This window comes from Sturnus vulgaris, chromosome 5 (genome assembly GCF_052056855.1).
Source record: "Sturnus vulgaris isolate bStuVul1 chromosome 5, bStuVul1.hap1, whole genome shotgun sequence".
Lineage (NCBI taxonomy): Eukaryota > Metazoa > Chordata > Aves > Passeriformes > Sturnidae > Sturnus > Sturnus vulgaris.
The window spans coordinates 422,940-443,328 of NC_142247.1; the positions used below are offsets into that span (position 1 = coordinate 422,940).

At 44.2% G+C, this 20,389-nt stretch overlaps 1 long non-coding RNA gene across 1 annotated transcript; it reads right to left on the bottom strand.

The window, feature by feature from the left end:
- Window positions 1–2,793: 2,793 nt before the first annotated feature.
- Window positions 2,794–5,556, bottom strand: LOC148223497 (uncharacterized). Its single transcript, XR_015804157.1, has 2 exons — window positions 5,394–5,556; window positions 2,794–4,064 (listed from the first exon to the last, which is right to left on the bottom strand). It is a non-coding gene; the product is annotated as an uncharacterized LOC148223497 (long non-coding RNA).
- Between the last annotated feature and the right edge of the window lie 14,833 nt (window positions 5,557–20,389).

A 20,389-nucleotide genomic window follows, 5' to 3' on the forward strand; every position in this document is an offset into this window, starting at 1 on the left:
TGACACCCGAGCTGAGAAAACCCTGGGAAAAGATCAAGGAAAGGCCTCTAGCATAAGAATTTAAAACAAATCTGGTCAGAAATATTGGCAGACAGAGCATCTTGGGGGGTTTTTTAGCATTCAAGAAGTTACTCAGGGATATTTCAGTTTTCTATAAGTCTCTTACAGTATGATAACTTGGTTCATAAGCAATGAATGGAAGTTTTTAGCAGGTGTGCTGCAAGGAAATTTGCCACCTTTTCTTCACATGAACTTGTCAAATTATTTCTTTCAACATGCACTGCACACCTGGGATTTCATTAAACAATGTCAAAGAGCAGATTTTTGATGTTTTCACCTCCAAAATTTTGTTCCAATGGTACCCTAGTATAGAAATGTAACTGTGCAGATTCCACACACAGGGAGAAAATTATATAAATTCATTATGCTGCTCTGATTTACTTTAATCATTTCAGTCTCTACTTATAAATTTTTGTGGGAAAAAGTCAGTAGAAAATTATCCATAATATAGGGTGGGGGTGGAGAAGGCCCTTTCTGAAATATTTGAAATTATCTAGTCACCTAAATAGAATTTTCAATTCTAATCTTTCTTGCTTTTGTCCTAGTCTAGGATCTTTTCCATACGCAGTAAATCTGGAGAGAACAAAAAAAAAAAAGGTTTGGTTTCAAGGGGAGAGAATTCATTTTCTAGATTCCTTCAGGGGTTTTACCTGGACTAACACAATCACTTTATCATCAGCTTCTCTTGACTTTGCTCCTTTCTTCACAGGGGAATGGACACATCTTCAATCTTATTGAATATTGTGAATGAACAAACCTGGGAACACAACTCTGAGCCATTTCATGGGAATAATTGGAATAATTGGAATAATTGGAATAATGCTCTTGATCTCATTTCAGCACTGTGAACAGACTGCACAGGAAAAAGTCCAATGGAGTCAAACCAGAAGTTATTTCAATCCAAAATTCTACTCAGATTGATTTGCAGTCTGGGAAATGCCATGAGCTGACCTTCCACATCATCTCCTGAGCACCTTCAATATGCCTTTGTTTATTCAATTAATTTCTCAAAGTATAGAATCTTTATTTTTTTATGCAGGAATAATTCCCCCTCCCTAGTCCCAGATGTTTTCCTGGATGTAATTTCAATGTTGTGTGTCTTATTGAATGCTTTTGATTAAATTTGTAATGCATTTAAAACATCACTATGTCCAATCAAGTGCAAAGAGACATGTGCAAATGAAGTGATTCATGCAATGGGAATTAAATCTCACACTGCCTTGTCACCTATTCTTTTAGGAATAAATTTCATTTGCAGCTTAAGCTTCCATCACCCATCAGCAGCCATGCAGACAGACTGGAAAACACATTGTCTACTCACTCAGTGTGGATATGGATTGCAGAAAACCTTGGATAGATTTTTTAAACAAACATCCTTGGGTTTGTGGTTGAGCCACTCCTTCCTCTTTAAAAGTAAGAAGATGCACGAAATGATACCTCGAGGATTTTGTAGAAATACTGTCATTGAAATTTGTGAAGCTGCCTTAAAACGAGAATTGATTTGGCAGCAGACTCGAGGTCTGTCAGAAGCTTTTCTTCCCAAAGCATCTTCACACCAACACTCAAGAAAATTTTAGAAGAGGAAAAGCCTCTGTGAAATTGAGGGCTGGGTATAAGAGTGAGCCAAACCCTAAACTCTCCTGAGTCAGGACAGCAAAGCAAGGCAGATGTCAGTGACACAGAGCTCAACTGTCCTGGCTGAAGATGCAATTCAGCATTGGGGAGAGCAGCTTCGGTGGCAATGCACAAATAATGAGAATAGATCCCTACAGGTCTGTGCTTTATTTCCATTTGCCTTCCTCTCCACCAGCGTCTCTGACTGAATTAAAATTAATTAAAATTAAAATTAAAATAACTTCCAGCTTCCAGCGTGCTGTGCTTGCCCCGTGCACACAAAACAATGGCAAGGCTTAGGGCAGGAGGAAACCCCCGTGTACAGAACCTGTCTGTGGGATGATGACACGCCCAAAAAAACCACTGCAGCCAAAATTCAGCCTCAGCACGGCAGGGGTGCCCCTGGGTGTGCTGTGGGTGGCAGCACCCTGGCACCTGTGTCACCTGTGTGCTGGGGTGCCAGGGCAGCTCCTGGGGGTGTCTCTGCAACCATCCCTGCAGGTGCCAGGATTCCAGGACTGCCATCCCTGCAGGTGCCAGGATTCCAGCACTGCCCTCCCTGCAGGTGCCATCCCTGCCATCCCTGCAGGTGCCAGGATTCCATCCCTGCCCTCCCTGCAGGTGCCAGGATTCCAGCACTGCCCTCCCTGCAGGTGCCATCCCTGCCATCCCTGCAGGTGCCAGGATTCCATCCCTGCCCTCCCTGCAGGTGCCAGGATTCCAGCACTGCCCTCCCTGCAGGTGCCATCCCTGCCCTCCCTGCCCAGGCTCGGGGCAGCCCTGCAGGACCAGCAGGCTCCCTCTGGAGATGCCAGGGCTGGCAGGGTGGGCTCTGTGCTCTGGCCATTGGCCACCAGTGACACCAGGCACCCTCCCCACGCAGGCTAGGGCACCCAGCCCTGCTCTGGGGAGGAAAGGGCACAGAAAGGGCACAGAAAGGGCACAGAAAGGGCTGGGATGCAGGAAGGACCAGTTGGTGACTGACTCACAGCAACACTGACACGTCCAGGCTGTCCCTGCTCCATCTCCCCGTTATTACAAGTCACAAACACTCAATGAATTTTGCAGTGATCTTTGGTGCTGCTTGCAGGGTTAATTAATAACAGCAACGACCTCGAGTTACTAAAACCTCATCACAATTTTAATGTCTCTTTTCGATTGATAGGAACTAATTTAAACAAATAATCCCGATTTGTGTGATCCCTCACAAAACAGGCATTTTGAAAACAGCTGGAAGGGTTTGCATTTAGTTCAATTGCTGCATTGATAAATTTCTTTTGTAGCCCTGTTCCTTGTAAGTAAAAATTTCACACAAACTTTCCTTAGCTATAACACTTCTATATTTTAGTTGAGTTGAACCACGTATCCTGTCCTGAAATAAAGGTTGTCATAAAGAGGCACCACTGGGCAGGACAAAGACTCCCAAAACAATCGAGCTGACAGCGATTTTCTCTTTTCTTTTGTTATTATTGTAACTGCAGTTACCTCATCACAAGCTTTTCCTCTTCTCAAACTAAAAATCTCTTCATGTTAATAAGGTCACAAGAATGTATTTACAGCCTCAGATTCTATTGTGTCTGAAATGTCCATGTGGCTGCTCGTCCTTTTAAAAAATAAAAGTGTTTCTGCAATGAACCTGTTGTGAACAAGGATTGGAGTCACTGAAAATCCATGGCCAGTGAAGATCCCTTGCTGTGGCAAACACAAACCCAGAACAGACACGGGCTACAAGATTCATGGGGAATTTTAGGACCTATTACGCCCACTCTTAAAACAATTAGCATAATTTAACAATGTTAATATCCACGAGTATCTGCTATATATTCATACACTAATTGATGTTTTTCTCCCCAGCATTGTCTCTGGGCAAGGCAGGCAATTCCCAGGCCCCTCTGAATTTCCTGCTCCCTCCACCCAGTGCCAGTGGCTGGCACAGGACAAGCTCCAAAAGAAAAGTCACCAAAAGCTGCAGGAGCCCCCAGGGTGTTTTTTCCATCTGTGCATTGCTGCTCACTTCCCCCTGCCTTTGTTTGTCCAGCTCTCAGGATTTATTGTGATGTTCATGCCATTTGTTTTATCTTTAGCAGGAATTGGGAGATCCAGCTTTTCACAGCTTCAGTTCTGTAAGGAAAGCCCATCACACCACGGAGCATCAGAATGGCTCAGAAAAAGGAAAGAAAAAAAAACCAACTTTTTTTCAGGCCAATTTCACAATTCGAACAGGAAGGAGGCAGGGAAGTCGGTCTTCATCTTGAGATTTTTCTTAATCCACAGGCAAGAAACACATTTTTGTTATTGTTTGAAAGAAATACAGTTGCTCTTGGTATGAATAATTCCCTGCAGAGAAAGATGCTGTTTTCCAGTGGATGGAAATTCTTCCTCCAGAACTCCTGGAAACCAGAGACACAAAAATTACAATATGTGATGCTTATCTGCATCACAAAAGAAAGTTTAGATCTGATTGTCAGAATGCTTTAGGAGGCTTTAAGATAAATCCTGTTTATGCAAGTCAGATTTACTTGGGCAGTTTTGAATATTTCATTGGATTAATCATAACTTCAGAGATGTGCAAGTGAAAATTAAGGAAGCATTAGAAACCACAGTTGCTGTCAAAAAGAATCTACAGCTGTTCCTAGACTGCAATATATTTTCATCATTCATCCAGATTTAATTTCTTCAGTGGCTTCTGGCTAGAGGAGAAGCAGATTATTTCTGAGGGTTATGGCTCATGGCCTCAGAAAACACATGACAGATATTTCTGTATTTCACATGCCAAGAGGATGCATTCAGAGCTGGATGATGATGATGGAAGAACACGTAGGAAAACATCTTTACCTGGACAAATCAGAGCCTAAAAGGGAGCAACCCATGAAATTCTCTTGGGCCAAGTTCTTTGTTGATGTAAGAAAGGGAAATCATGTCCACCAATTGCAGCAGCACATCCACCAGGGGAAAAAATAGTCTAACCCAAACAAGCCACTAATAAATAAATAAATACAGTTAGCACACTCAGAACAGCTGCTGAAACAGAGAGCACTGTGCCCTTTCTCATGTCCTACCAGACAAAAATATAGAGCTCTGCTTTACACCACAGCTATCCCTGTCTAAATATGAGAGCAGAGGGGGAAAAGGGAATAAATAGATTGAAAAGTATGAGTCCAGAGAGGCCTGGGGCTTCTCTGTGTAGAAATTTATTTACAATTTTTTTTTCACTAGATCTAGTAATGCCCTCACAGTCCATCCTCCAAAGAGTCAAAGACTTGAACATTTGCATGAAGGCAGCAAAGGAGAACAATATTGATTATAATTTGTTTAATCAAAGAAGAATTTACCCAATTTCTTTATAAAAGACTCGAATGAGAAATTCTTAACCAGGGAGAGAGACCTTCTCTGTCTCCTCAGTTCAGAGGGAACCACAGGAAATTGTTCCCATCCACTTCTTACACCCAGACTGAGTCCCACGTTCCCAGCTGGGCACAGGGGCTGAGGCTGAGCTCTGCAGATTCCAGCTCAGGTGTGAATTCTCCTCCAGAAACCTCTCTACCTGCACACCCCAATGATTCCAGCTCAGGTCTGAATTCCCCTCCAGAAACCTCTCTACCTGCACACCCCAATGATTCCAGCTCAGGTGTGAATTCGCCCCCAGGTTCCTCCCCACCTGCTCAGGGTCTATCCCAACCTCCTGCCCCTTCTCCCCACCAGCCTCTCATGGCACCCACCTTTTAGTCCTGTTGCTTTTGTCCCTTAGACACCCCAGAACTTGTATGTCAACAAAGTTATTCACGTGTCCCTCCAGGCAAATCTTTTTCTGGCTTGTTCAGAAAAAGCACTCTGGAAAATTTGTGACACAGCCAGCAGAGCCTGTGCCCTTTCCGAAATCCTATGTACACTCCAAAGTTCTGCTGATTTCAACAGCAGAGCCTCGGGTCGTGACCCCTTTCCTTGTCCTAAAATAAGTTTTCAGAAGCTGCCCTTGTGCCTGACTCTCTCTGATAAAGCAAAAAAAGGTTCAAAATCTCCTGCAAATGGCTGCGTTCGCTCAAACCAAAAGCTGTCCCTGCAGGGAAGTGCTGTCATTGTCCCCAAAGCTGTCCCGCAGAGCAGGGGGGGCACGGGAGGAGCTGACTCTGCACTGGAAGCTCAGACTCCCCGGAAAGGGACAGGGCACGGCCCCTGCTTCTTCAGGACTGAGAATATTGGGGGCCTCTGTCACAGCTAAACAAAGTCTGGAACAAACCTTGCAAAGCAGCTCACAGAATAAGAGTGGTTTCTGTTTTGTCTGCAGAGACACTAATCCAATATTTAACAGATAGGAGCACCACAGCCTGAGAATTTTTGCATCACAAAAGTGGAAGGCTAAGAAATTATTTCTAATGATACTTTTTTTTCTTGTTTTTAATGAACAGCTGGCTTAACTGCTGTTATTACTTAGCTCTGGCCCACATCAGCTCTTCCCCTGTGCTGAAGGATGTATAAACTTTGATTCTTGAAGAGCTTTGACAGACTCCAGGCTCAAAGAGCTCTCCTGGGGTGTGGTGAGCACAGCTCCCACTGGACCCAGGGCCATTTACACCCTGCACTTCCCTGGTGCACAGGGGCCAGGCACTCATTCCTGAAACACAGCCCATGAACAGGGGTAGAAGTTCAAGAAAAGGATCTGAAGTTAATTTTGACAGATGTTTTTATCAGCCTATACAAAGCTGAACAGCTGAAAGGTGATTTTCAAAAATGTGGAGCTAAAGCACATAAATTCACATTTTTACTCCTTAAGGAAAGAATTCATTTAACAAAGCTCAGCAAGTTTAGAGAAAAGCAATTATCCTCCTGTTCCAGATAGCACTGGATATCTTGAACTAGGAAAGTTTAACAGAGTTGAACATAAAATGCACGGAGCAGGTGGTTTTTATTAAGATTTCTGATGTCATGCATTACTTGGAAGCCACACAAAGCATGCAGGGAACATTGTGAAATGAAGTTAACAGGAGGGTCACACACTCTGTAGCTTCTGTAGGCTGAGGCTGCAGCATGCCAGAGAGCTTTCCTGCCTTCCTCCCCAGCCTCTCCTCCACACTCCCCATCTGTGCAAACCAACTTTATTTTGTGAAGCCTCCTTCCCCCTCCCGGAGTCTGTCCCAGGTAAGATGCAGAATGTGTCCCCACCCCAGCAGTGTCCCCAGGCAGCATCTCCTGCAGGTCTTTGCCCCAGGGCTCCTGCTTTCCTGCCAGCTCAAGCTCCACTTTTTTTCCTGGTCCACAGGGGCCAGGGAAATTTTTTTTTTTTTCAGCTCATCTGCCCCAGTAACACAGGCTCCTTCCCTTGGCTGTGCATTCCCTGTTTGCTCTTTGTGTCCCTGCTGATGTTTGAGCTGCTCTCTCTCTCTCCCAGGATGTTCTCACTACACAAACTCCTCCACACTTCTCACATCTCCCATTTCCAACACCAACACAATTGTAGGAGGCAGTGCCTCAGAACAGCACCCCTTGAAGAATTGTGAGAAGAAGGCATTTCCACTCTGCTGTACAGGAACCATCACCACATTTCTGCTCCAAAAGCACCCCAGCTGTGCCTGTGTTTGAGAGAAAGAAGCAGCTCCACATGTCTCCCATTTTCTTTTATTACTTTTCTGTAAAATCAAGGTCTTGGCTATCAAAGCCTGTAACTTTCCCTAAAGTTTCCAAAGCCTTTGGATGTGCTGTTCAGAAGTTGCTGTTTCACAGACACACAGAGAAATGCTGTGGGGTTGAGTCTGTGTCCTCCTGAGCTAAACCAAAAACCAGAACAGAGGTTCTCCTGAAAGAATTCCACTCCAGTGCAGAGTAAAACAGACCCACAACAAAACACAGGCACTGAGGTTTCTGAAAATGCACTTAGGTAAGACATGAAGAAAAAGCATGCAGCCTGCATCCATGATCAGAGCTGAAAATCAAATCCCACTGAATTTTGCATACAGTTTTTACTGGGTCCAGTTGCAGACTTTTATATTTACCAGACTTTATAGTCACAGCTCTGAGCAGGTCAGAGCCTGATCTGATCATCTGCAAAGCCTGGGGGTGATGGTTGTTTTGAGGGTTCTCTGCCATCCCATTTTTGTAGGTGGAGACCAACTACAAACTTGTAAACAGACACATGTGTGAGCTCAGAACTTCTGGGGATTCTGTCTCAGACCATATCTGCCTGCTTCCTTTAATTAACAGCAGAGAAGTTCATAACCATAAATTCTTTTTTTTTTTTTTCTATATAACAGAAAAGGAAATTATGGCATGATTTAGAATTTTGTTTTTGAGCTTGCAAACAAAGAGAAAAAAAAAATGTAAACTGGAGCTGTGCACTTCAAAGACACTTTGTTGCATACAGATTTTTCCAATCTGTTCTTTATAAAGCAAAGACTGTCTGTCAAAAGTGACACAGAGCTGTTCTTTGCAAAGAAAAGGCTACTCATGAGATCCCTCATCCTGCATTACTGAAGTCTCTGCTGCCAGACTTTGTGTTTCACACGTTGATTTTACTCCACAACGAGGAAGAGATTGCTGCAGAGCTGAATGTTGAGCATGGTTATATTGAGGAGCATAATTTGCTCTGCACACTTTCCTTTGCAATTATTTCTCTCTCATTCATGTTCAATAGAAGACTTGCAAGCCTTGATCCTGTGCTCTGGGCACATTTGGTGTTTCTGCAGCCAGACAGCAGAAAACATCCCCCTCAAATATGCTGATGATATCTTAAGTAAAAACGAGTCCATGAGACCAGAAGCAATTTCCCAAAGTCCATAGATGCTCATAGGCATCAAATTTAGGAAATTTCAACTTTAGCATTTCTAAACAAAACTGGTATGAAGAAGATTAGACAATTATCAAATTATCTAAGAGCCTCAAGAGCAAGACCAACATCTCAGCCTTTGCTGAAAACCTCAGAGTTAGCAAATCTAATGACAATGATGAAAAAAACTTCAGCTAATAACAACTTATCTACTCCTAAGTATATTTAATATTCCCAAGCAGAAGGGGCCACATCAGTCAGATTCTCAGACAAAAGACACAGTGTTCAACATAGATGAAAAATACCTCAATCATTCTGGAATTAAAAACATTCTTACTGGCCTTGAAGCTGTCCCAATGTGTGCATGCAAAAGAAAATAAAATATATCCTCTACAGAGAGCCTGAGGAGAGCACACACAAGGAGTAAGAACTAAAGGCACCAAAACCCTCTTGAAAACTGTTCTCTGGAATCTCATAGGGCACAAAAATGAAAGCACTTCACATTCACTTAGGATTGTTCCCAGTCCTGAAGAAGAGATAAAATAACATCCTCTTGAGGCCAGAGGTAAGGCAGCAGCTCTCCAAACACCATCGGGGTTAGAAAAGCTGATATTAAAAGATCAAACTCATCATCTGTGTGGCACCTGGGCTGCTGCACACACTGCCTGGCCCAAGAAGGGCAAGAAACTCAACTGGAGAGGAGAGGAGAGGAGAGGAGAGGAGAGGAGAGGAGAGGAGAGGAGAGGAGAGGAGAGGAGAGGAGAGGAGAGGAGAGGAGAGGAGAGGAGAGGAGAGGAGAGGAGAGGAGAGGAGAGGAGAGGAGAGGAGAGGAGAGGAGAGGAGAGGAGAGGAGAGGAGGATGATGAGTTACTGTGCACAGCAAGGTGAGCTTGGGCTGCACAACTCAGCTCCTTCTCACTGACTGAGCTGGGCCCATCTTTGTTGAATCGTGGTGGTAAATTAAATTTCATATTAGCCCTTGATTGGGTCCTCCTAGTTAGATCTAGACACTGGTATTGGTTTGGGGTTTTTTCCTGAAAGACAGAGGTGGCTGATCTCACTGGAATTAAGTTTAGCCAGGCAAAGCTTGTGGTTTATATTAAAAAAAAATAAAAAGCCAAGAATATAAGCCCACATTTATCATACAAAATCCAGAAAGGCAGTAGAACACCTGGCCACCTTCCCATTCCAAGGAAATTTGCCAGCAGTTTTTCAATCTGATCTTGGGCTTCTCATGCATGAAGTTCATGTCAGCTAAAATTGATAAAAGCATCTTTCTTCTGCTACAGAACAAATAACTGTGCTTCCTAAGACATGGTACTGGAGCTCTCATGTACAGAGACAGAGCTACATTTTGGACATGAATAGAAATTTAAATCCAGAGAGAAATTCTTTCCTCAGTAGCCCCTGTGATGAAAAAGTGTTACATCCCCAAAACTGAACATATCTCTGCAGTGAAAGTCATTTTTTAAAAAATAACTTTTCAGGAAAACTAAAAGGAAACTTATTTTAAAAAATAAATTAATAACTTTTTTTTCCCCCAGTTTATCTGAAATTTTTGCTTCACTTAATTCTCCTTTCTGAGGCAGCACAGCACTTGCAAAGCTGGCATTTGAATCTGGCTGCCCTGTGCTGTGGCACTGGGAGCTGCCCCCAGCAGAATTCCATTCCTTGGAGCCAGCCCCAAGGCACAGTCACTGACTCTGGGCACACACAGTGTGTGGGGAGATGAAACCCAGACAGTAACAACAATGATAAATCCATATTGTTATTTTATTATTTATTATTAATATTTATTATTATTATTATTATTGTTATTTAATTTATTATTATTGCTATTTTATTTATTCTCTCACTGTTCATATCTCAGTGATGGAATGACTTTCCTTCACACTTGCTGCTGTCTTATCATAGTAATTACAAAAAAACTACTTTTAACCTTCATTAAAAGTTTTGCTGTGATGTCTTTGTAATTAGAAGGGATGGGGAGACTTGTACATCTGTAAGAAAAGTATGTCCAAGGATTTTTGGAGTTATTCAAGAAGTATTTCTTTTCCCCAAATGGCATTTGAATATCATAAAAATGCTGGCTACGTAATTAATTTAGTTACATGGTATGTTGCATAAGTGTATGGAAAATAGATTCAACTGAGAAAAAACACATTTTTATGAGGAAAGTGCTAATTTGCTGTTCTGAATTTCCATAAACAAGCATTCAAAAAATTCATCGTTTTAAATAAAAGCTGTATAAAAAGCATCTGTCCTTAAACAGAAACAATTCCATCTGTCAGTAATAGAATTTGTATTTCTCAAAATTTCGCCATGACTGTGCAAACAGTAAAATGTGGCAGCAGACAACGGCACAAGACTCCAGTTTATTTAGTGTTTAGCAGGGTCTCTGTTTCTCTTAGAAACTGAGCCCTGTATTTCCACTAATAACAGCCTTGGGACGTGTCTTTAAAAAAAAAAAAAACCCAACCACAAACCAAAACTCAAAAAAAACGCCATAAAGCATCAAAAAGAGCACAGCGAGATTCCTCCTCAAACTGAGCCGAAGCATTAAGAAGTCAATTGTGACATTGCTCATTTCTCGGGGCAGCACTGCCTGCTCTGCGCTGCCTTTCGAGCTCTGGTTTTATATTTCCCGAGGCTGCCGGGCGAGCCCCGGTGGTTTTTGTCCCGGGTTTTGTTCCTGTCCCAGCACGTCCTGCCCAGTGCTCAGCCCCGGGCTCTGAGCCATTCCTGGATGGTTTCTCTGGGATTTTACCCTTGGTTTTCCCCCCCTGGTTTCACCTGGCTTTGCTTTGGGCTGCTGCACCTGCACAGGGCTCACCCCGGGGGTCGAGGGGATCACAATTATTGCACGTTATTATTTCACGGCTCCGTTGCCGCCTTGCTTTCAATTTCTTTTCAGCGTATTTCGCTTTCATTGCTGTGGATGTGGCAGAGCTCGCTCAGCTGGCCTGGCTGCCGCTGTCCCGGGCTCACCAGCACAGTTTTGTTGTGTCCCCTCGGCAGCTGCAGCTCTGCGCTGGCACCGGGGCTGCATCTCCCCCCTGCTGCTTGTGTGCCTCACTTTCACCGCGGCTCCTTTCCCACCTTCTGCTCCCGTGCCTCGCTTTTCACAGCTCCCTTGTGTCCAACAACTGCACGAGGTGGGCTCTGAGTAACCAGGCTTTGCTGCACGAAAAAAACACAGGAAGAGAGAAACAAACCCCACAGAAGAGCCCTGCTGGCCTTGGGCAGTGCCCCTCTCGGTTGTGTTCAGAAGAAACCTCCAGCTGCAGAGAACCCATCTGATACAGCCCTGGCCCAGAAAATCTCTCTTGGAGTTACACCCTTCATCCTTTCTACTCCTTTGGGGCCAGAGTTGATTCAGAGTTGTGAGAAGAAATTCTGTATTTGTCCCCAGCCATGTGTGCTCTTCCATTCCAGGGGGGCTTGGATATTGGGACACATTTTTAAGAGAAGCTGTTCACCCTGTTGCAGGCACCATCAAACCAACTCCCAGGGCCACCTACCAGGCTCTGGCTCAATTCAGGAATACTCGAGTGCTATGAGTTGATAGGAGGATTATCTGGTTGGAGTAGTTTGCAGAACAAAAATTATTAAGGGGAACCAGCCAAAAAAAGCCACAGAATAGCCCTGCTCCAGAAGCAGTCAGGCTGGCAGGGTCTCCTGCAGTCTCCTGTACATTTGGCACATGTGTGTGCACATTTGCAGTTATTCTGGACCAAGTTTTGGAAATGCAACTGAAACATTCCAGCTGCCTGCACACGGTGTCTGCTCCATGTTGGCATCAGTGCCATGCAGGAGCTCCACCACATGATGCAGTCCCAAGGCTTGATACTCAGGGAGAAAATATCAATAGGGTCCCATTAAAATAAATTTCCATGTTATATCCTTCTAAATAGGGAAAAAAAAAAATCATTAAAATTTGTTTTCATTTGGAGCACTCTGGAAGGCAGGACTTCCATCCCAGTATCTCCAGGCTTTAAAAACAGAACACTGAATTATATTCCCAAGTCCCAAAATAAACAGAATGTTCAGCACAAGAAAAAAATGTACATTTTTAAATGGTCCATGGTGCAGAGCATCTCTAAGCCTTCAGTTCACCACACATCAGCTCACTGGAGTTCATGCTGTTCAATACCGTGTAAAAATATTGCTGCCAATAATAATTTGCTTATTTAATTAATTATTCTAAGATTCTGATTATCAGAATCCAATAACTACTACCACAATCTTCACTGGAATTCACTTTGAGCATTTCTTACACAGAACTACAGATTTTTGAACAGCCACCTGCAATCTGTGCTGACCCAGCAGCTGAGCTCTCAACTGCAATTCCTTTCCTGGGATTTTGGACCCCGCTGATCTTTTGTATCACAAGTTGTTAAAAGATTTTTTTGGGGTTTTGGTTTCGATTGTTTGAAGAAGAAATGCCACAGAAATCATGGAAGCTCTCAGCTCCCTAGAGCAAAGCAGGTCTGGCTTTGCTAGGTCTGAGCACGAGCTTAGACAGCACAGCCCTTCAGCTGAGCTGAGCCAAGGCAGTAATTAATTAGTGCTGACCCAAGGCAGTAATTAGTGCTGACCCAAGGCAGTAATTAGTCCCATTAACAGCTCCTAGGGCTGACCCCTACCTGCTGTTTCCCATGTATTCTATTACCTTGTTACAAATTAATTTTAGGAGATGCCCCGTGGCTTTCCAGCATGAGTGTCCTCAGCGTGTCACAGCACAACGGAAAGATGGGACTTTAGCAGGTGGGAACTGAGCTGCAGTGCCCCTGTGTTTAATCCCTTTTCTTACAAGACTTCTGGGAAACAAACCCCCACACAGATTTGTTGTTACTCCATAAAATTTCAAATAAAACCAGAGAGAACTTAAAATGAAAATACTCTTCACAAAACCAGTAAATTTACAAGAAATCTCACTTTTTCTTCTCCAAACAGGATGATTTTTCTGTGAAACATTATTATCTGGAAATAATATCAATTTAGCAAGCTAATAATTCAACACAGCACAGTTAAATCTCTCAGTGAAAATCTTACTAGAAATAGTTCATCACATTGTTTCTCAGCAACTCTGATACCTTCAGATATTTAATTTTTAGATATTTTATATTTTGTCAGATATTTAATCTGTTTTATTTATCTTTACCTTCTGATCTTTTATCCCTCCCTCTCTAGCAGATCACTTTGTTTTCCTGAGCATGAGCTTATGAGTTATTGCTTCTCACTCATTTCCCAGGAGCTGCAGTGGGAGGTGTCCGTCCCTGCCCTGTGCTGCAGTGGCACAGAGCAGAGCTGCGAGGATTCCAGGGAAATCTCTCACCTGCCAGGCCAGGAGAGCTCCCATCTGTTCCCCAGCCTGATCCTCCTGGCCTTTACCAACGCCTTGAGACAGCAACAAAATGCTTGGATCTCCCATTTACTCAGTGAAATCACCACGAAAAATACGTGGTCATGTATGAGCCCAAGTGAAACAACAACAGCAACAGCAACAAAATCTGAAATTAAATACCTGGAGTGGCAGCAGAGCTGAAATCTGTCTGGGAGTCGTGGCACAAACCCAAGAGCAGCCCTGTCATTGCTGTCAGCATTAGGGAAAACCTTTGTTAAACATGGAAGGCTTTACTGGCAGGAGTTGCCATTCAGGCATTTTTTGCTGTAAGGTACAGAGGAAATGTTTGTTTTTAAAAATCCTCTGGAATCTCAGGTTACAAATGCCATGGTTATAAAAATGTTAGCACGTAAAATATATTCTTTAAAGATCAAAACCCCAAAGTGACAGATAGCACATAAAAATGGAGAGGCATTGTTAATTGCTAACAATTGATAAATAACAATTGATAAAGGCACAGTGTCACTGCTGCAATCAGAGTAAGAGAGATGCACAAGTCCTGGAGTACAGAGGTGTGGGTCACCATCACTGTGAACAAAAGGCTCTTTAACACGTCCTCCTCGACTCAAATAAGAATAAAGATATGCAAAACGTGGCAAATGCTGCAGGGGAACTGCTCTTTGCTGGAAAGCATTCATTGTAAAGGTATAAAAACCAGAAGGCTGAGCAAGATCCAACCACACTCAGTACTCCAGTAGTGACTGCTGCTGCCCCCGAGCTGATGCTGACCATGTCTCACACCAAATGTATAAAACCACAGGGTATCTTTAACTCCCAAGCAAATTTCTCAGTAGTAACTTTTCTGCAGTGTTTTGAAAAAATTCCACATCCTTTAAAAAAATAGAAATTTTTGGTTGCAAGTTTTACTCTCAGAATGTGGCAATCATATCTCAGTGAAATGGACACAGGGTCCAGTAGAATAACTTGCTTACCAAGCAGTCATTTGGATTTGAAATATCTGCAACCTGTTATTGTTACCTAAATTGTGATATTCAAAAGAAAGTGAGATATGAGGGACGTTCAACACACGGAGGCTGCCATGGTCACCCTGCCCCACTCCCCAGCATTCCTCCTGAGCTTGAGAGAAACACTGAAGAGCTCTGGCACTCGGCTGGGGGAGGCTGTGAGCGAGGAGAGCAGGAGAAAATTTCCTGAAATGATGGGCAGTGGTGAGGGTACAGAGGAAAGCACAGCTGGCTCTGTCACTGTGACAAACACTCAGCCCTTCTGTGCTACTGACTCTTCTTATTTCAGCAAGGAGCAGGTCTGTGCTGAGCACTGCAGCCGTGTGCAATCAGGTGCTGCTGTTTGCAGTTTATAAACTCTAATTAATTGTGTCAATTGGTTAATGACGGTCACAGTTTAACAGGGTGCTGTGGCTCATGGCTGGCTGAGCTCTGCAGTCACAGCCCCAGCCCTGCAGTCAGCCCAGGCTCTCCTCCCTCCCAGGGGATGCACACAGGACACCAGGGCACCAAAAGGAGGGGTGGAAAGGCCATGGAGGGATGCTGGTGCTGCTCTGTCCCTCTAAGGGCTCAAAGCTGAATTTCCCCAGGGTGTGCAGTGACTGAGGGCCAGGAGCTGCACATCCATGACAAGAGAGCAGAGCTCATTTTAGAGCAGAGCTCCTTTTACAGCAGTAAACTCAGCTTTAGTCTCCTCTCAGCTGGAGGGATCAGCAAAACCAGACCCCTGTGACTTCATCCCAACTTTGCTCTTCCCTCTCACAAGGAGGCTGTGCTCAGCACCAAGGGCCAGGCTGACTCAGCCAGTGCTAAAATTCTCCTCTTTTCTGTCAGCATGTGTGGATTTCACAGGGTTTTGAAGATGTTCTGCCTGTCACACCCATGCAAAGGACACAGGATGATTTTCTGCCTGACCTTCTTAAAGGAACTAAAAAACCCCAACTAACTACATAAGGAAATAACTGGTAATGTGTTTTAACAGTTTCTATTGATGTGTACCTGTTCTCCTTTTTTTTTGCTGGTTTTGGCTGCACTCTGACCATTAAGAAGGAAGTTATTGCACCAATTTATGACTATAACTTAATAGGAGGTGGTTCCTTTAAAATTTTAACTTCAAGCACTTAACTCACTAAGGCAGGCAGAGAAACAAATTTATTGCAGCTTGAAGAATGTTATTGGGAGTAGTGCATATTGTTTACAGCTGCCCCAGCAGTTGTTAGTGCATGGAACTTTGTTTGCAATTTCTGACAAATTCGTGTCAGGAATCGGATTCTAAACAAAAGCTGCAAAATAATAATTAAAAATTTAAATAAGCCTAATTAAGGCCATTAGAACTAATTTAGAACAGGTGTCCATATAGACAATAATGAGATCGTTCTGGCATATGGAAGGGATCAAGGCATGGAATAACAGATTATCAGGCTAAGCTGTGTGAATATCCAGGAAGACAAGCACAATATGTGCTTCAGCAAGTGCAAACATGAAAACTGTACACCCCATCCTTAAAAACAGCTCCAAACACACCTTCTCTTCTGAAAACATCTTATATTTCATATTATTTAAATAGATACATTGAAATCAGTACCCAACAGATTCCTGTTCTGGAATAGGTGTGCTATAAGAACGTGCTTGCAATAGAAACACTTCCATTATATTTATGGCTGAGGCTCTGAAATCCTTTTATGTACAGACTTACAGAAGTAGGTTAAAGGAATTATTTAGATAAAGGAAAAGAAAAGAAAAGAAAAGAAAAATGCTGAGAGGAGAAATACTGACACTTCACAAGTTGAAATGAGCTCAAAAGGCCCTGAGCTTTCTTGAGAAACCTCTGGGGAATGTGTTTGCCAAAATCAAAGGCTGAACAAGGAAACTGAGGGCGCTGATGAGAGGAATATGTGATTCAGTGACAGTGAGCAGATAAAATAGAAATATAAAATAGAAATATAAAATACTCCTTTCCTACTCCTTGCTGGTCTCTCACAGGTTTGAGGAGCAGAGCAAACACCAGGAGAGGGTGCAGGGATGAAGTGTGAGGTGAAAAGCACAGACAAGGGGCAGGACCTGTGGCAGTGTCAGTCCCCTGTGGGAGGGTGGTGACCCCAGGGTGCTGGCAGGGCTGGGTGTCCCCAGGGTGATGTCAGGGATGGGTGACCCCAGGGTGATGTCAGGGATGGGTGTCTGTCCCCAGGGTGATGTCAGGGCTGGGTGTCCCCAGGGTGATGGCAGGGCTGGGTGTCCCCAGGGTGATGTCAGGGATGGGTGACCCCAGGGTGATGGCAGGGCTGGGTGTCCCCAGGGTGATGTCAGGGCTGGGTGTCCCCAGGGTGATGTCAGGGCTGGGTGACCCCAGGGTGATGTCAGGGCTGGGTGTCCCCAGGGTGATGGCAGGGCTGGGTGTCCCCAGGGTGCTGGCAGGGCTGGGTGTCCCCAGGGTGATGTCAGGGCTGGGTGTCCCCAGGGTGATGTCAGGGCTGGGTGACCCCAGGGTGATGTCAGGGCTGGGTGTCCCCAGGGTGCTGGCAGGGCTGGGTGACCCCAGGGTGATGTCAGGGATGGGTGACCCCAGGGTGCTGGCAGGGCTGGGTGTCCCCAGGGTGCTGGCAGGGCTGGGTGTCCCCAGGGTGCTGGCAGGGCTGGGTGACCCCAGCTCCTCACTGCACTGGTACCCAGGAATATTCGCCTTCCAGCCTGGCCCCACAAACAACAAAAGCGGAGCCACTTCAGTTTTTGTCTCCCTGTCACAAGGTCCCAAGGCCACCCCCGATCGGGACAAGGTGTAAATTTGCTGCTCACACCGAGGCTCCTCTGGGACAGCACAGGGAGGGCAGAGCCTGCCAGGCAGCCACAGCACCCTGGGGTGGGAAGGCAGGGGAGCCCCAAGGCAGGGAGAGCTCTGGAGACACAATAAAGGAGTGTCCCACTGGGACAGGAGCTGCGAGGGACTGAGAGCTGCTCACAGCTCACAGCTCACAGCTCAGGCAGGTGACACAGGGATGTCACAGCACACACTGAAGTGTCAGCAAACAGCACAGTTTGTGTGGCTGCCTTGGAGCAGGTTTGTCCTTGGGTAGCCCTAGAAGCAGAAATCTAAAGGAAGAACCGTCAGGAATAAAAAAACAAAAGCAAAGCAACCCCATTCTATTTCTCAATGTTTATTGTCTTTGTTATCTGAGGTGTGTGAGGGGAAAAGTGCTGTTTCCCAGGTGGAGTTAACAATTAGCATGGATGAAGAAAACAAATGGGTGAACTGTGTGGGAGGCTGCACTTAAACATTCCTGTTGCTTCAATAAATTAGAGTGGTTTCAAGTGGTTCTCTGCTATGCAGTTGGACAGTATTGTTCAGATAATTTTAAGTTAAAAGAGAAAAAATAAACATTTCAATTATTTCCATACTGTGTTTACCTATACCATAGATGTGGAACACAGAGCATTCTAACATCTGAGACTTTTATTTTTTATTACAGACTTTCTGAATTCCATTGCCTTATTTCTTCTTAATTGAATCCTAAGGATTTTCTTTGAAATCCACTTGCTTAACCTAAACAAGAAACATTCCCATTTTAGAATCTCCATTAAGGCATCACATTTTGTGAAGGCAGAATTTCGATTTGACTTTTTTTAGAGAGCTGTTTGAATAGATTTTGATTTGCTTTTCTTTCCCAGTTTTTTTTACCAGCAATATTCTGTGTCATAGATCAGAAAAGTGCTCTCCAGCTGAGAGGAGCACAGAGAGTTCTGCCCAAAAACTGTGGAAAAACCATCCCAAGGAGTGTGGACCAGTCAGCCTGCAGTGGGGTACATGTGCACCAATACACATCTCAATTTGAGACCCTGCCCTAGAGTTCTCCGTGGAAGGTTTTTCCTGTGGGATTCATTCCATTCTTGGATAAGCACCTGAGATGGATCAAACGTGGCAGTGCCAGCACTAAGGGTCTTCCTCTGCCTTTACTGTAAAAGGACTCAGAGTATGAGCTCGAAAACAAACACTCTGGGCCTAGGATTTCTATGATGTTAATTCCAAGCAAACCATTTTAGAGCTAAAAAATAAAAATTAACGGGTTTGTTCTCTAAAACTTCTGCCAAAAATTTAGCAATCTTGTTTGGTGAAGCCAAATGCTCACTGTCTTCTGGCACAGGCTCACTCTCCTTCCTCAGAACCGTGGTAATTTCTGCTCTTTCAGCTCTAAGAACTCAACTTGCTAATGAAGGTCTTACTGTGGGAGCTCTGCACTTCTGTCCACACTGTGAGAAAATAGCAAAGCAGAGAAATCTAGAAACAGTTCAGTGCTCACTTAGGCAGACATTGCTTCAGGAGCAGACCTGAGCCATGGATTTGGGGTGTAAGTTTTGTCAGAGGTTCTGGGTGTTCAGCCCCATGATCTTTGCAAGATCCTCCCTTGGAAATGCTCTGGTTGTGCCTCAGCCCCGAGGCTGCAGCAGTCAGGGATGGCTTTCACTTCATCCTGTGCCCGTGCAAAACTCGTGACACTCACCCCTGTTCCTGCTCTCCCTCACCCTCTTCTCACCCCATTGCAAAAGGCAATGGCACCCCGAATTTCCAGTCATCTTGCCTGGTGCATCTGAAAATCCAGTGGGCACAGCTGGAGAGACTTGTCCAGTTCTTTAAACCATCACTCACAGCAGCCTTGTGCTGAATGGCAGACAGCAAACCCCAAATGACATCCCTGGAGCATCTTTCCAAAACTGCTGTGATTCAGGGACCCCACTTGGCCCCCTCTTTGTGGACAGATTTTGCACGTGGATTGCAAGGCCAAGGACAGAAATCAGCACAGGCACATCCAAAGAAGACACAGACTTGTCGTGTTACTCTTCTTCAGAGAGCAACAATGTTTGGCTCCTCTTATCCACCCTTAAAATCATCAACAGAACAATGCTTGACCCAGAGCTTGAAGATCACAGCAGATTTATTGTGTCATCTCAAAAGCATGGCAGCAACAGTCCCAAGCTACAAGACACCTCTCAAATATTTTTAATAGTCTGCTGAATTTTGGTGTGCTTTACATAATTAATGCACTCTCTCTAGAGTGAAATCAAATTCAGTATTATAATAAACCCAAAGCATACTTAGAGAAATTCCATTTGGAAGCTATCAAAGTACTTTACACTGAGAGAATATTGCTCTTATTCAGCAGTTGAGAAAAATGAAAATAAGGGAAAACTAATTTCCAAGGTAGCACTGCAAGTGGGGGCTATAATAAATTTATCATCAGCTCGAGTGTCTCAGTCTACTGGTGAAGGCATCCTTAGCTTCACATTCCAGCCCTGAACAAATAATATCAGCACTGGGCCTGGCTCTGCTGCCATGGCCTAAGATGCCCAATTAATCTTTAGTTTTATGTCAGAATTCCGTGGAGTTGATGTTTTTTAAAACCCAGCTGAGTTACCCAAGAGACCACGCTCATTTGGCAGAGCTTTGCTTTGACACTCAGAGGTCTGTGTGCTGTGCTCCTGATTTGTGGGATCTCATTGCAGCTGCCAGGATAAGGATACTGCAAATGGCAAAAATTCACACATCATTGCAGTCAGGAGGAGGAAGACAGAGAGTGGCATGAGGCAAGGTGTTAG